Source organism: Triticum dicoccoides, chromosome 1B (assembly GCF_002162155.2).
Source record: "Triticum dicoccoides isolate Atlit2015 ecotype Zavitan chromosome 1B, WEW_v2.0, whole genome shotgun sequence".
Lineage (NCBI taxonomy): Eukaryota > Viridiplantae > Streptophyta > Magnoliopsida > Poales > Poaceae > Triticum > Triticum dicoccoides.
Window position 1 is genome coordinate 403,863,884 of NC_041381.1, and position 13,921 is coordinate 403,877,804.

The following is a 13,921-nucleotide window of genomic DNA, read 5'->3' on the forward strand; positions in this document are numbered from 1 at the left end:
GCCACCTCCAGTAGCGGGCGGCACCTCGGCACGCGACTCGTTGCTTGTGGCCCTGTCGGGCTGGGGCTGACCGTCCGCCCCGACTTCCGGCATGTCGACGTCGCTCTCCTCGTCTTCCTCCTCCTCCTCCTCTCCGTCCTCCTCCCCGTCCTCCCCTTCATCGCTGGAGTCGATGACTTCATCCGAATCCTCGCTGTCCTCCGGGTTTAACCCGAGCCACTCGTGCGGAGCTTCACTGCCTTCCTCGACCACCTCCGGGAGAAAGACACTGGTGTCGGTGAAGTCGGCGATCGCCGCCGCCCTGTTGACAAGCTCAGCTTCCACCGCCACAAGCTCCTCCTGCACCTCCAGTTGGAACGTGGCTAACTGGGCTAGATCTAGCCCAGGGTACCATGCCTTGACGAATTCCAAGGCCCGACGCGCCCCTGCCCGGGCTGCTGAGCCCTTCCAGGCTTCCAGGCGACCGTCCGCCACCTCCAGCCAGCCGGTAGTCCGACTTGGGGTGCGCGGAACCGGCAAGCCTGGCAAGAGGGCGGAGACCGCCTGGGCTCCGATGCGCAGGAGGCGGCGCAGCAAGCGGTGAGCAGGCCGAAGCCGGGCCTGAATGCTGAGGACCTGTTCGCCAAGAGTCCACGGGGTGTCCGCGGTGATCTGCGCCCCCTCCGCCCTTCGCTCCTCGCACTGGGCTTCGATCATTTGGATCGCGGCCACAGCATGGCCCGGGAAGAAATCTGTCCAGGCAGAAGAAGAAAAAGGCCAAGGCTATAAGCAAAGGCCGACATCTCAAAACAAAAAACCAAGAAAAGAAGGCTTACCATCGACCAAGTCTTCGATGCTGCTGAAGCAGGCCGTCACCTAGACCTCCTTGTCGGCCCAGGCGGAGCGCTCGACCTCAAACTCGGTGAGGAGACTGGTCTCCACCGTCTCCACCTTTAGCTGGGCCGCCTTGAGGGTTTCCGCCTGCTCGGCAAGTTGGGCGACCAGGCGGTCCCGCTCCTCCGCCAGCTTGCTGCACTCCGCCTCCTTGCCATGCAGGGTGGTGTTGGCTTCCCCCAGCTGCTGCTGCAGGGCGGCGTTGGCCTCTGAAGAAAGAAAAAGAAGGAGAAAGCATCAGTCAAGCGGACGAGGCAAAGGAAAGAAATAACCGAGGAGATTCGGCCCGACTGCTCAGCAGTCGGCCCGAACCTCGGAGACTACAGCCGTGGGTCCGCCAGCCGCCCCCGCGGAAAAGAAGAAGTTTGCAAAGGAAATAAAAAACCGAGGAGATTCGGCCCGACTGCTCAGCAGTCGGCCCGAACCTTGGGGACTATAGCCCGTGGGTACGCGAGCGCGCCCCCGCGAAAAAGAAGAAGTTGGCAGAGGAAAGAAACAACTAAGGAGATTCGGCCCGACTGCTCATCAGTCGGCCCGAACCTCGGGGACTACAGCCCGCGGGTACGCCAGCACGCCCCCGCGGAAAAGAAGAAGTTGGCAGAGGAAAGAAACTACTAAGGAGATTCGGCCCGACTGCTCATCAGTCGGCCCGAACCTCGGGGACTACAGCCCGCGGGTGTGCCAGCGCGCCCCCGCGAAGAAGGAAGAAGAAAACTTACGCCGGCTCTCAGCCAGATGGGCCGTCTGCGCCTCCAGCTCCCGGACCTTGGAGTTGTAGGCAGTCGCGCGGAAGTTGTGATAATCCTGCAGAAGAGACATCAAAAGAAGTCAGCAGTCGACAGTTGCACGATGAAGTTCCGACCCGCCTGCTCAGCAGCCGGCCCGGAACTTGGGGACTACACCTAGTGGGTGCGCTTGCGCGCCCCCACAAGAGAAGCAAAAAAATCATTCGAAGAAAAAGAGCCAAGGACAACTTACGCGGATGGCAGTGCGCGACTCCAAGTAGGCCTCGTTGTAGCGCCTAAGGGCCTCCCCCTCTGCCCGGAGCTTGGCCTGGACATTAAGAGACGCCTGGTTCAGGGCACCAGTGTTGCCCCCGTGTATCCAGCCTACGGGTGCGGCGCTGGTCGCCTCGGTATTAGGGACCAACGAGCTTGCGGTGCCAACCGCCTGTGGACGCGGCGCTGAGGCCGCCTTCTCCAAACGGCGGCGCGCGGGTAGACGGACCGCAGGGATCAGGTCCGTCACCACCGTACTTACGACCGGCGGCGCCACCGGCTGCTCGTCCCACGGCTCGCTGGCTGGCGGGGGTGGCGGGGGCGGGGGTGGCGGCACAAAGACGTTCGGCATGGCCACGTCGCCGCCTTCCCGCTCCTGGATCGGGTAGTCGCCGCTTGCTCCTCCGGCCGTCGCCTCCAATTCAGGCGGAGGCGGCGCGGTGTTCAGGGGTGACACAAGCAGCGGCTCCTGGCAGCATATGGCGTCCGCGAGCTACTCCCTCTCCGCGGCCTGAGCTTCCGCCTGCGCCAGCGCCCTCTCGGCAGACGCGGCGGACAATGCCGCCTGCTCCCTGGCCAGGCGGTCGGCCTCTTCTTCGCGCGCCTCCCGTGCGTTCTGCTCTGTCGCCTCCCGAAGGTCAGTAGCCGGGTCGATGCACCGACTGGTTGAGGAGGTCGTTGCCGACCTGAGGACCGAGGCGGCGCCTGACTTCTCAAGGGTCAGCGGGGCCCTGAAACAAGAAAACAAGTCGGAAGGCTTTCACACTAGAATGACAAAAATACAAGGAGTGAAGGAAGGATACTTACGCCGACACCATAACAGGCACCTTCGACCGCCTCTGATACTGGGACGCCTTGGCCACGGTTTCTTTCCGCCTGGTCGCCGCGACTGGGTTCTTGGGCTTCTTCGGAGCGCTGCCGAACAGGGTCGCACCCTATTTCCGCTTGCGCTTGCCGCCTTGAGCGGGTGGTCCAGAAGAGGGGCCGGCGCCGGTGGTGGCGGAGCTCCGGGCAGGGCGCGGCTCGTCTTCATCTTCGTCGTCATCAGGACAAGCCTCCACGCCGCCGCCTCCCTCGGAGCCGCCTGCTCCACTACCGCCATCCGTTCTGCCGCCGCCGCCTGTCGCGTCATCAACTAGGGCGGCTGCCCCCAAGTCGGGGTCGTCAAGATCACTCTCCGCCCTGTCCGCCTAGAGGGCATCACCCGGCCCCAGGAGGGCAGCCGTCGCCTCGGACATATAAATCTGCAACCAACGAGGGTGGCATCATAAAGAGAAACGAAGCTGAAGGAAACGGTTCCAAAGACCAAGTGAAGAGACTTAGAGTCGAGGGAGGGTTGTGGCGGGAGTATGGCCGCTTCCCGTACCGCCACTCCACCTCCGACACCTTGAGGTCGGAGATCTCGTTCACCATCCGCAAAACTTCAGCAGGCGGCATCCCCTTCGTGCACAGCCGCCACGGATCGCGGTGTCCGCCCATCCGGAAGATCGGATGAGGGTGGCTCTAGAGCGGGAGGACCCGGAGCTCGACGAAGGCAATGAGGAGTTCGGAGGCTACGAGGCCCTCCGCCTCCTGGAGCACTCGGAGTCGGCCGATGGCGGCCGCCGCGTCCGCCGACACCGGCTTCGGCTTGTACTTCCAGGGAGTGCGAGCTCCGGTGGGAGGTCCGGCCTCATAGGCTGGCAGGTTGAGGAAGTCGGCAGCCGGGTCCACGTTCTCGACGTAGAAATAGGACTGCTGCCACATCTTCACCGACTGCGCCAGCTTGATGACGGGGAAGGCGTTCTGCTTCACCGGCCGGTGCACGGTGACGAAGCCCCCGCACTCGGCTGCCGTCTCCTTGGCGGAGGTGCCGAGCTTTCCATAGAAGAATGCTCCCCACAGCTCGATTCTGGGGAGGATGCCGAGGTAGCCCTCGCACGCCGTGGCGAAGGCGGAAAGCAGAGTCACGACGTTGGGCGTGAGGTGGTGATGTTGAAGATTGTAGAAGTTGAGGAAGGAGCGGAAGAAGTCACTCGCCGGGAGGCCGAAGCCGCACAGGAAATGCGAGCGGGAGACGACCCGCTCGTCTTCCTGCGGCACTGGAGAGATCTCCATCTCCGGCGGCACCCGTGCCTTGATGAAGGCCGCGTTGGGCATCCAGCGCGTGTCGAGGAGGAAGGAGATGTGATCCTCGATCACCATCGATCCGTCCTAGTCACCCATGGCTCCGGCTGGCGGCGCGGAGAGGAGAAACGCGCCGGCGGTGGGCAACAGCGGCGGTGTTGCGGCAGCAGCAGGAGCGGAGGATGAGAAGAGGAAGAAGATGAGTGGGAGGGGGCGCGAGAGCTCTGCCGCACCTCCCCCCTCCCTACTTATAGTGCCCGGGCTGTGAAGCTGAGGGGACGGGACGTGGGGTCGTGGGATTAACTGCGCCCACGTCCCCCCGACCCCCGTTTCCCGCACACATTTACCACGTCGTAAAAGATCGTGGGAAAGGAAACTGCCCCCTTTGGCGAAGTGGATCCGCCCGGTCGCCGAGGCACGGTAGTGGCGGGCCCGACCCTGTGTCACGTCTCGTCCGAAAAGTGGGATGGCAGGCTGACCCGGCTGACGCGTGTCGCGTGGCGCGTCGTGGCGGGCGGCGGCCTGGGAAGCTTAGCACGCACGCCACCTAGACTCCCGCCCTGAAGTTCAAAAAACCAATAGTACGAATTCTGCCTGCTAGGCTGGCAGCATAGCAGACCGGCACCTTCCCAGAGCTCGGTGAGGGTGGAAGCCGTTGAGGCTTCGCAGCCCCTTGACCGCGGCGCCCCACCGGCTTCGGGGACTACTATCGGAGTAATGGGCCACGGGTAGGCTCACCCGAGTCCCATGATTTATCAAGACTTTTGGGACAGCTCCGCCTAGCTGGGCCCCAAGCCGAAGCTCCGCCCTCTGAGGCCAGCTGGCTCAGCGGCCGGCTGCTAGAGGGCGGTCGACCCAAGACTACGACGCTCCGAGTGACCGGCTCCTGGCGGCCGCCCTCCAGAGAGGGCGGCTACAGGCAGGCGGCTACCTCACGACTACGGGGCGGCCGAGCTCCCATCAAGAGTACAAGATAAAGCATGGCTACAGTGAAGCACGTCGCCTCCCACGCTCGAGACGGGCGTGGCTACAGTGCTCCATACAGATGGAGATTCCGCACGATGGAGCACTGTGCCGTATCTACCCTGACGTTGCTCCGAGCAGACGGAGCCCTGTTCCCCACGACGGCATGTCGGTACAGCCCGCCAGAGGCGGACCCTATCGGACAGTGACCCCAAGGAAGACGGCGGAAGCTTGACCAGGCGAATCAGATAGGGGCCGGCCTCCAGCAGGCAGTCGTCCCTTGTCCCGAGGCGAGCATGCCATTAAGCTGATAAGACCAGGTGTGGCTACAGTGTCCTCCCACCAGGCGGTGGGACTATAGCCACGCTAAGATGACCAAGCCCCCGTCACTGAGAACACGGCTACAGTGAACAGCCACCAACCGGTCGGCAGGGCCCACCAGGCGGTGGGCCCCAGCGGTCGGCGGAGAAGCCGGAGGCTGGAGACACTGACAGCCGGGCCCAGCAGTTGGCCAGATTACCATTGTACCCCTGCAGGGTAGGGCTATATAAACCCCCCAGGCCACCCATGCAAAGGGTTCCCGCTCCATTAGAACTAGCCACCCCCCGAGGGTAGGAAGAGAGCTAGCCTTGCCTCCTTCTGCCTCTAGCACACAGCTCGAGGAGCACCATTGTATCACTTGTGCCTTAGTGATCATGCGGAGACCCCGCAGAGCAAGACTAGGGGTGTTATCTCCTAGGAGAGCCCCGAACCTGGGTAAAGTACGTCGGCGTTCGTGTCTACGCCTTATCTCGCTTCCAGGCACCGGCGACGTTCTACTCGCTCCCACCATGATAAGCCATCCTTTGGCATATGTCGCATCCAACCCCCGACAAAGATTGCACTCAAAAACAGATCTGACGAGAAAAGGACGAATGAAAAAGGGGGCGAATAAAACGACAAATTTTAGTGAAGTGGGGGAGAGGAAAATGAGAGGCAAATGGCAAATAATGTAAATTACAAGGAGATGAGGTTTGTGATTAGGAACCTGGTTGATGTTGAAGATCCTCCCCGGCAACGGCGCCAGAAATTCCTTTTGATGTCTGGTAGAATTACGTCGGTATTTCCCCAAAGAGGAAGGGATGATGCAGTATAGCAACGATAGGTATTTCCCTCAGTGATGAGACCAAGGTTATTGAACCAGCGGGAGAACCTCCTCACACCTCGTTAACAACACCTGCACACAAATAACAAATACTCGCAACCTGACGTGTTAAAGGTGTTGTCAATCTCTTTTGGGTATGGCGCCTCAAGATAGGTAAATAACGTGAGGTAAAAGTGGTAGATAGGATAAATAGATCACGACACAAATAAATTGCGGCGAGGTATTTTTGTATTTTTGGTATAATATATCTGAAAATAAATGCAAAGGAAAATAGATCGCAAAGGCAAATATGATGAAAAGAGACCCCGTGGCTGTAGGTTTCACTAGTGGCTTCTCTCGAGAAAAATAGCAAACGGTGGGAAAACAATTACTGTTGGGCAATTGATAAAATTTCAAATAATCATGACGATATACAGGAAATGATCATTATATATGTATCACGTCCAATATTAGTAGACCGACTCATGCCTGCATCTACTACTATTACTCCACACATCGACCGCTATCCAGCATGCATCTAGTGTATTAAGTTCATGGAGAAATGGAGTAATGCAATAAGAACGATGACATGATGTAGACAAGATCTATTTATGTAGAAATAGACCCCATCTTGTTATCCTTAATAGCAACAATACATACGTGTCGTTTCCTTTTCTATTACTGTGATCAAGCACCGTAAGATCGAACCCATCACAAAACACCTCTTTCCATTGCAAGATAAATAGATCAAGTTGGCCAAACAAAACCCAAATATCGGAGAAGAAATACAAGGCTATAGGCAATCACACATATAAGAGATCAAAGAAGACTCAAATAACTTTCATGGATAAAAACATAGATCTGATCATAAAATCAAAGTTCATCGGATCCCAACAAACACGCCGCAAAAAGACTTACATCATATGGATCTCGAAGAGACCATTGTATTGATAATCAAGAGAGAGAGAGGAAGCCATCTAGCTACTAACTACTGACCCGTAGGTCTACAAAGAACTACTCACGCATCATCGGAGAGCCAATGGACATGATGCACCCCTCTGTGAGGGTGTCTAGATTTGATCTGGTGTTTTTGGACTCTGCGGCGGCTGGAATTGATTTTCGTCGACTCCCCTAGGAGTTTCTGGAATATTCGGGTATTTATAGAGCAAAGAGGCGGTTCAGGGGGCACCCGAGGTGGGCACAACCCATCGGGGTGCGCCTGGGCCCCAGATGCGCCCTGGTGGGCTGTGCTCCCCTCGGAGCACCCCCCCTAGGTGCTTTCCTGGCCCACTGGATGTCTTCCGGCCCAAAAAATTCTCAAAAAGTTTCGCTGCATTTGGACTCCATTTGGTATTGATTTCCTGTGATGTAAAAAACATGCAGAAAACAACAACTAGAACTGGGCACTATGTCAATAGGTAAGTACCCAAAAATGATATAAAATGACTATAAAATGATTGTAAAACATCCAAGAATGATACTATAACAACATGGAACAATCAAAAATTATAGATACGTTGGAGACGTATCAAGCCCCAGGTCCGGATGGTTTTCCCGCAGAGTTCTATCAGAACTTCTCGGAAGTCAACAAACCACACCTCCTAGTCTTGTTTGGCCACCTACATGCTGGCCAACTAGAATTGTTTCCCTTAAACTTCGGCGAGATTATTTTATTACCTAAGGTTAATGAGGCTGAAAGGAAAAAACAGTATAGACATATTTGCCTCCTTAATGTTAGTTTTAAATTATTCACGAAGGTTGTGACTATTAGGCTAAATTCAGTTGTTAATCATGTGATTTGTCCTTCACAGACAGCTTTTATGCAAGGCAAACACATCCTAGATGGAGTTGTTATCCTTCATGAAACAATCCATGAATTACACCAGAAAAAGCCGAATGGGGTGGTACTCAAAATAGACTTTGAAAAGGCTTATGACAAAGTCAAGTGGCCCTTTCTACAATAGACTCTCAGAATAAAAGGATTTTCTAGAGAGTAGCATGCTATGATCCATAGCTTCATTTTTGGAGGTAGTGTTGCCATTAAGGTCAATGATGATGTTGGACACTATTTCGAAATGAAGAAGGGATTGTGATAGGGTGACTCGATATCACCCATGCTATTTTATATAGTGGCGTATATGCTAGCAATCATGATTGAGCGTGCCAAGGTTGATGGCCAAATTGATGGTGTTGTTAATCATCTAGTTGATGGTGGTCTCTCTATTCTTCAATATGCCAACGATACAATTCTCTTCATGGATCATGACCTCGAGAAAGTGAGGAATATGAAACTGATTTTATCAGCATTTTAGCAACTCTCGGGTCTTAAGATCAATTTTCATAAAAGTGAATTGTTTTGCTTTGGAGACGCTCAAGACAAGGACAACCTGTATGCTGAACTGTTTGGATGCGGGTTGGGATAGTTTCCGATCACATATTTCGGGATACAGATACACTATCGGAGACTCACAAATGCTGAATGGAAGCATGTCGAGGAGCGACTGCAAAAAAGACTTAGTAGTTGGAAAGGTAAACTTCTATCTCTGGGTGGAAGATTGGTCCTCATAAATTCACGGTGCACTTGACACATGGGTCTGATGTATTCTGATGGAACCCTCATGAGAATGGACAGTTCTCAGTTGAGTCCATGTATAGAGCGTTAATGTAGTCTGATGTGCCAGTTGATAATAACAAGAAGATCTGGAAGATGGAGATACCTCTTAAGAATAAAATGTTTGCATGGTTATTTGTCGCGGAGTCATTCTTACTGAAGATAACCTTATTAAGAGGAATTGTCATGGCAGTTCGCAATGTGTTTTTTGTCACCATGTTGAGACAATAAAACATTCATTCTTCCAATTCAAATTAGCTCATTCTATATGGTCAGTCATCCAAATAGCTTCTGGCTTGTTGATACGTCCATTTTGCATCATGCTTTTATATCAATATTTATTGCATTATGGGCTGTAATTACACATTATGTCACAATACTTATGGCTATTCTCTCTTATTTTACAAGGTTTACCATGAAGAGGGGGAATGCCGGCAACTGCGATTCTGGCTGGGAAAGGAGCAAATATTGGAAACCTATTCTGCACAGCTCCAAAAGTCTCGTAACTCCACAAAAGTTACTTTTGGATTTAATAAGAAATTATGAGCAAAGAAAGTACCTGAGTGGGGCCACACCCTGGCCAGGAGGGTGGGGGCGCCCTCCCCCCTACTGGGCGTGCCCCCTGTCTTCTGGGCCCCCTGGTGGCCCTCCGGTGCCCATCTTCTGCTATATGTGGTCTTTTACCCTGGAAAAAAATCAGAGGAAGCTCACGAGACGAAACTCCGCTGCCACGAGGCAGAACCTTGGCGAAAGCAATCTAGGGCTCCGGCAGAGCTGTTCTGCTGGGGAAACTTCCCTCCGGGAGGGGGAAATCATCACCATCATCATCACCAACGATCCTCTCATCGGGAGGGGGTCAATCTCCATCAACATCTTCACCAGCACCATCTCCTCTCCAAACTCTAGTTCATCTCTTGTATCCAATCTTGTATCAAAACCACAAATTGGTACATGTGGGTTGCTAGTAGTGTTGATTACTCTTTGTAGTTGATGCTAATTGGTTTACTTGGTGGAAGATCATATGTTCAGATCCTTTATGCACATTAATACTCCTCTGAATATGAACATAAATATGCTTTGTGAGTAGTTCTGCTTGTTCTTGAGGACATGGGTGAAGTCTTGCTATTAGTAGTCATGTGAATTTGGTATTCATTCGATATTTTGATGAGATGTATGTTGTCTCTCCTCTAGTGGTGTTATGTGAACGTCGACTACATGACACTTCACCATTATTTGGGCCTAGAGGAAGGCATTGGGAAGTAATAAGTAGATGATGGGTTGCTAGAGTGACATAAGCTTAAACCCTATTTTATGCGTTGCTTCGTAAGGGGCTGATTTGGATCCATGTGTTTCATGCTATGGTTAGGTTTACCTTAATACTTCTTTTGTAGTTGAGGATGCTTGCAATAGGGGTTAATCATAAGTGGGATGCTTCTCCAAGTAAGGGCAGTACCCAAGCACCGGTCCACCCACATATCAAATTATCAAAGTACTGAACACGAATCACATGAGTGTGATGAAACTAGCTTGACGATAATTCCCATGTGTCCTCGGGAGCGCTTTTCTCATTATAAGAAATTGCCCAGGCTTGTCCTTTGCTACAAAAAGGATTGGGCCACCTTGCTTCACCTTATTTACTTTCATTGCTTGTTACCCATTACAAATTATCTTATCACAAAACTATCTGATACCTACAATTTCAGTGCTTGCGGAGAATACCTTACTGAAAACCGCTTGTCATTTCCTTCTGCTCCTCGTTGGGTTCGACACTCTTACTTATCCAAAGGACTACGATAGATCCCCTATACTTGTGGGTCATCAAGACTCTTTTCTGGCGCCGTTGCCGGGGAGTGAAGCGCCTTTGGTGGGTGGAACTTGGTAAGGAAACATTTATATAGTGTGCTGAAATTTTCTATCACTTGTTACTATGGAAACTAATCCTTTGAGGGGCTTGTTCGGGGTATCTTCACCCCGACCAGTAGAGCAAAGAGTTGCTCCTCAACCTACCGAACCTACTGAAAATGTTTACTTTGAAATTCCTTCGGGTATGATAGAGAAACTGCTAGCTAATCCCTTTGCAGGAGATGGAACATTGTATCCCGATTTACACCTTATCTTTGTTGATGAAGTTTGTGGATTATTTAAGCTTGCAGGTATTCCCGATGACGTTGTTAAGAGGAAGGTTTTCCCTTTATCTTTGAAGGGATATGCATTGACATGGTATAGGGTATGTGATGATACGGGATCTTGGAACTATAAACGATTGAAGTTGGAATTTCACCAGAAGTTCTATCCTATGCATCTTGTTCACCGTGATCGTAATTACATATATAATGTCTGGCCTTGCAAAGGAGAAAGCATCGCTCAAGCTTGGAGGAGGCTTAAGTCAATGTTATATTCATGCCCCAATCATGAGCTCTCAAGAGAAATGATTATTCAAAAAATTTATGCTCGGCTTTCTCTCAATGATCGCACCATGCTCGATACTTCCTGTGCTGGTTCTTATATGTTGAAGACTACTAAATTCAAGTGGGACTTATTGGAAAGAATTAAACGCAACTCTGAAGATTGGGGTTCCGACGATGGTAAGGAGTCAGGTATAACACCTAAGTTTGATTGTGTTAAATCTTTTATGGATACCGATGCTTTTCGTGGATTTAGCGCTAAATATGGACTTGACTCTGAGATAGTAGCTTCTTTCTGTGAATCTTTTGTTGCTCACGTTGATCTCCCTAAGGAGAAGTGGTTTAAATATAATCCTCCCATTGAAGTAAAAGTAGTTGCACCTATTATAGTTGAAGAAAAGACTATTACTTATAATGGTCCTATTATTCCTACTACTTATGTTGAGAAACCACCTTTTCCTGTTAGAATAAAGGATCATGCTAAAGCTTCAACTGTCATTCGTAAGAGTAATACTAGAACTTATACACCTCCTGAGAAAATTAAGGTTGAACCTAGTATTGCTATGGTTAAAGATCTCTTGGATGATAATATAGACGGGCATGTTATTTACTTCTGTGGTGAAACTGCTAATATTGTTAAACCAGATGCTAAAATACATAGACCTGTTGTAGGCATGCCTGTTATTTCTGTTAAAATAGGAGATCATTGTTATCATGGCTTATGTGATATGGGTGCTAGTGCTAGTGCAATACCTTTTCCCTTATATAATGAAATCATGCACGATATTGCACCTGCTGAGTTAGAAGAAATAGATGTTACAATTAAGCTTGCCAATAGAGATACTATTAAGCCTTTTGGGATTGTTATAGATGTTGAAGTCTTGTGTGGGAAGGTCAAATACCCTGCTGATTTTCTTGTTCTTGGCTCCCCACAAGATGACTTTTGTCCGATCATATTTGGTAGACCCTTCTTGAACACTGTTAATGTTAAGATTGATTGCAAAAAGGATGTTGTTACGATTGGCTTGGATGATATGATTCATGAGTTTAATTTTGCTAAATTTCATAGACAACCCCGTGATTAAGAATTACCTAGTAAAGATGAAATAATTGGTCTTGCTTCTATTGCCGTGCCTCCTACTGATCCTTTAGAACAATATTTGCTAGACCATGAAAATGATATGTTTATGAATGAAAGAAGGGAAATAGATGAAGTATTCTTGCAGCAGGTTCCTATCTTGAAACACAACTTACCTGTTGAAATCCTAGGGGATCCTCCTCCACCCAAGGGCGATCCCATGTTTGAGCTTAAACCATTACCTGATAATCTTAAATATGCTTATCTTGATGAAAAGAAGATATATCCTGTTATTATTAGTGCTAACCTTTTAGAGCAGGAAGAGGAAAGATTATTGAAAACTCTGAAGAAGCACCGTGCTGCTATTGGATATACTCTGGATGATCTTAAGGGCATCAGTGCCACTCTATGCTAACACAAAATTAAATTGGAGAAAGATGCCAAACCAGTGAGAGATCCTCAACGAAGATTAAACCCTAAGATGAAACAAGTGGTAAGAAAGGAGATACTAAAGCTCCTTGAGGCAGGTATAATTTATCCCATTGCTGATAGTGAATGGGTAAGCCCTGTCCGTTGTGTCCCTAAAAAGGGAGGTATTACTGTTGTTCCTAATGATAAAGATGAATTGATTCCACAAAGAATTATTACAGGTTATAGGATGGTAATTGATTTCCGTAAATTAAATAAAGCTACTCAGAAAGATCATTACCCTTTACCTTTTATTGATAAAATGCTAGAAAGACTATCCAAACATACACATTTCTGCTTTCTAGATGGTTATTCTGGTTTTTCTCAAATACCCATGTCAGTGGAAGATCAATCAAAAACTACTTTTACTTGCCCTTTTGGTACTTTTGCTTATAGACGTATGCCTTTTGGTTTATTTAATGCACCTGCTACCTTTCAAAGATGCATGATGGCTCTATTCTCTGACTTTTGTGAAAAGATTTGTGAGGTATTCATGGATGACTTCTCAGTCTATGGATCCTCTTTTGATGATTGCTTGAGCAACCTTGATCGAGTTTTGCAGAGATGTGAAGACACTAGTCTCGTCCTGAATTGGGAAAAGTGTCACTTTATGGTTAATGAAGGCATTGTCTTGGGGCATAAAATTTCTGCAAGAGGTATTGAAGTTGATAAAGCTAAAGTTGATGCTATTGAAAAGATGCCATGTCCCAAGGACATTAAACGTATAAGAAGCTTCCTTGGTCATGCCGGTTTTTATAGGAGGTTCATTAAGGACTTTTCTAAAATCTCTAGGCCTCTGACTAATTTATTGCAAAAATATGTTCCTTTTGTCTTTGATGACAATTGTGTAGAAGCATTTGAAATACTTAAGAAAGCTTTGATCACTGCACCTATTGTTCAGCCACCTGATTGGAATTTACCCTTTGAAATTATGTGTGATGCTAGTGATTATGCTGTAGGTGCTGTTCTAGGGCAGAGAGTTGATAAGAAATTAAATGTTATTCAATATGCTAGCAAGACTCTTGATACTACCCAGAGAAATTATGCTACTACTAAAAAAGAATTCTTAGCAGTTGTATTTGCTTTTGATAAGTTCAGACCTTACATTGCTGATTCTAAAGTTACTATTCACACTAATCATGCTGCTATTAAATATCTTATGGAAAAGAAAGATGCTAAACCTAGACTTATCAGATGGGTCCTCTTGCTTCAAGAATTTTATTTACATATTATCGATAGAAAGGGAGCTGAGAACCCCATTGCAGACAACTTGTCTAGGCTAGAGAATGTTCTTGA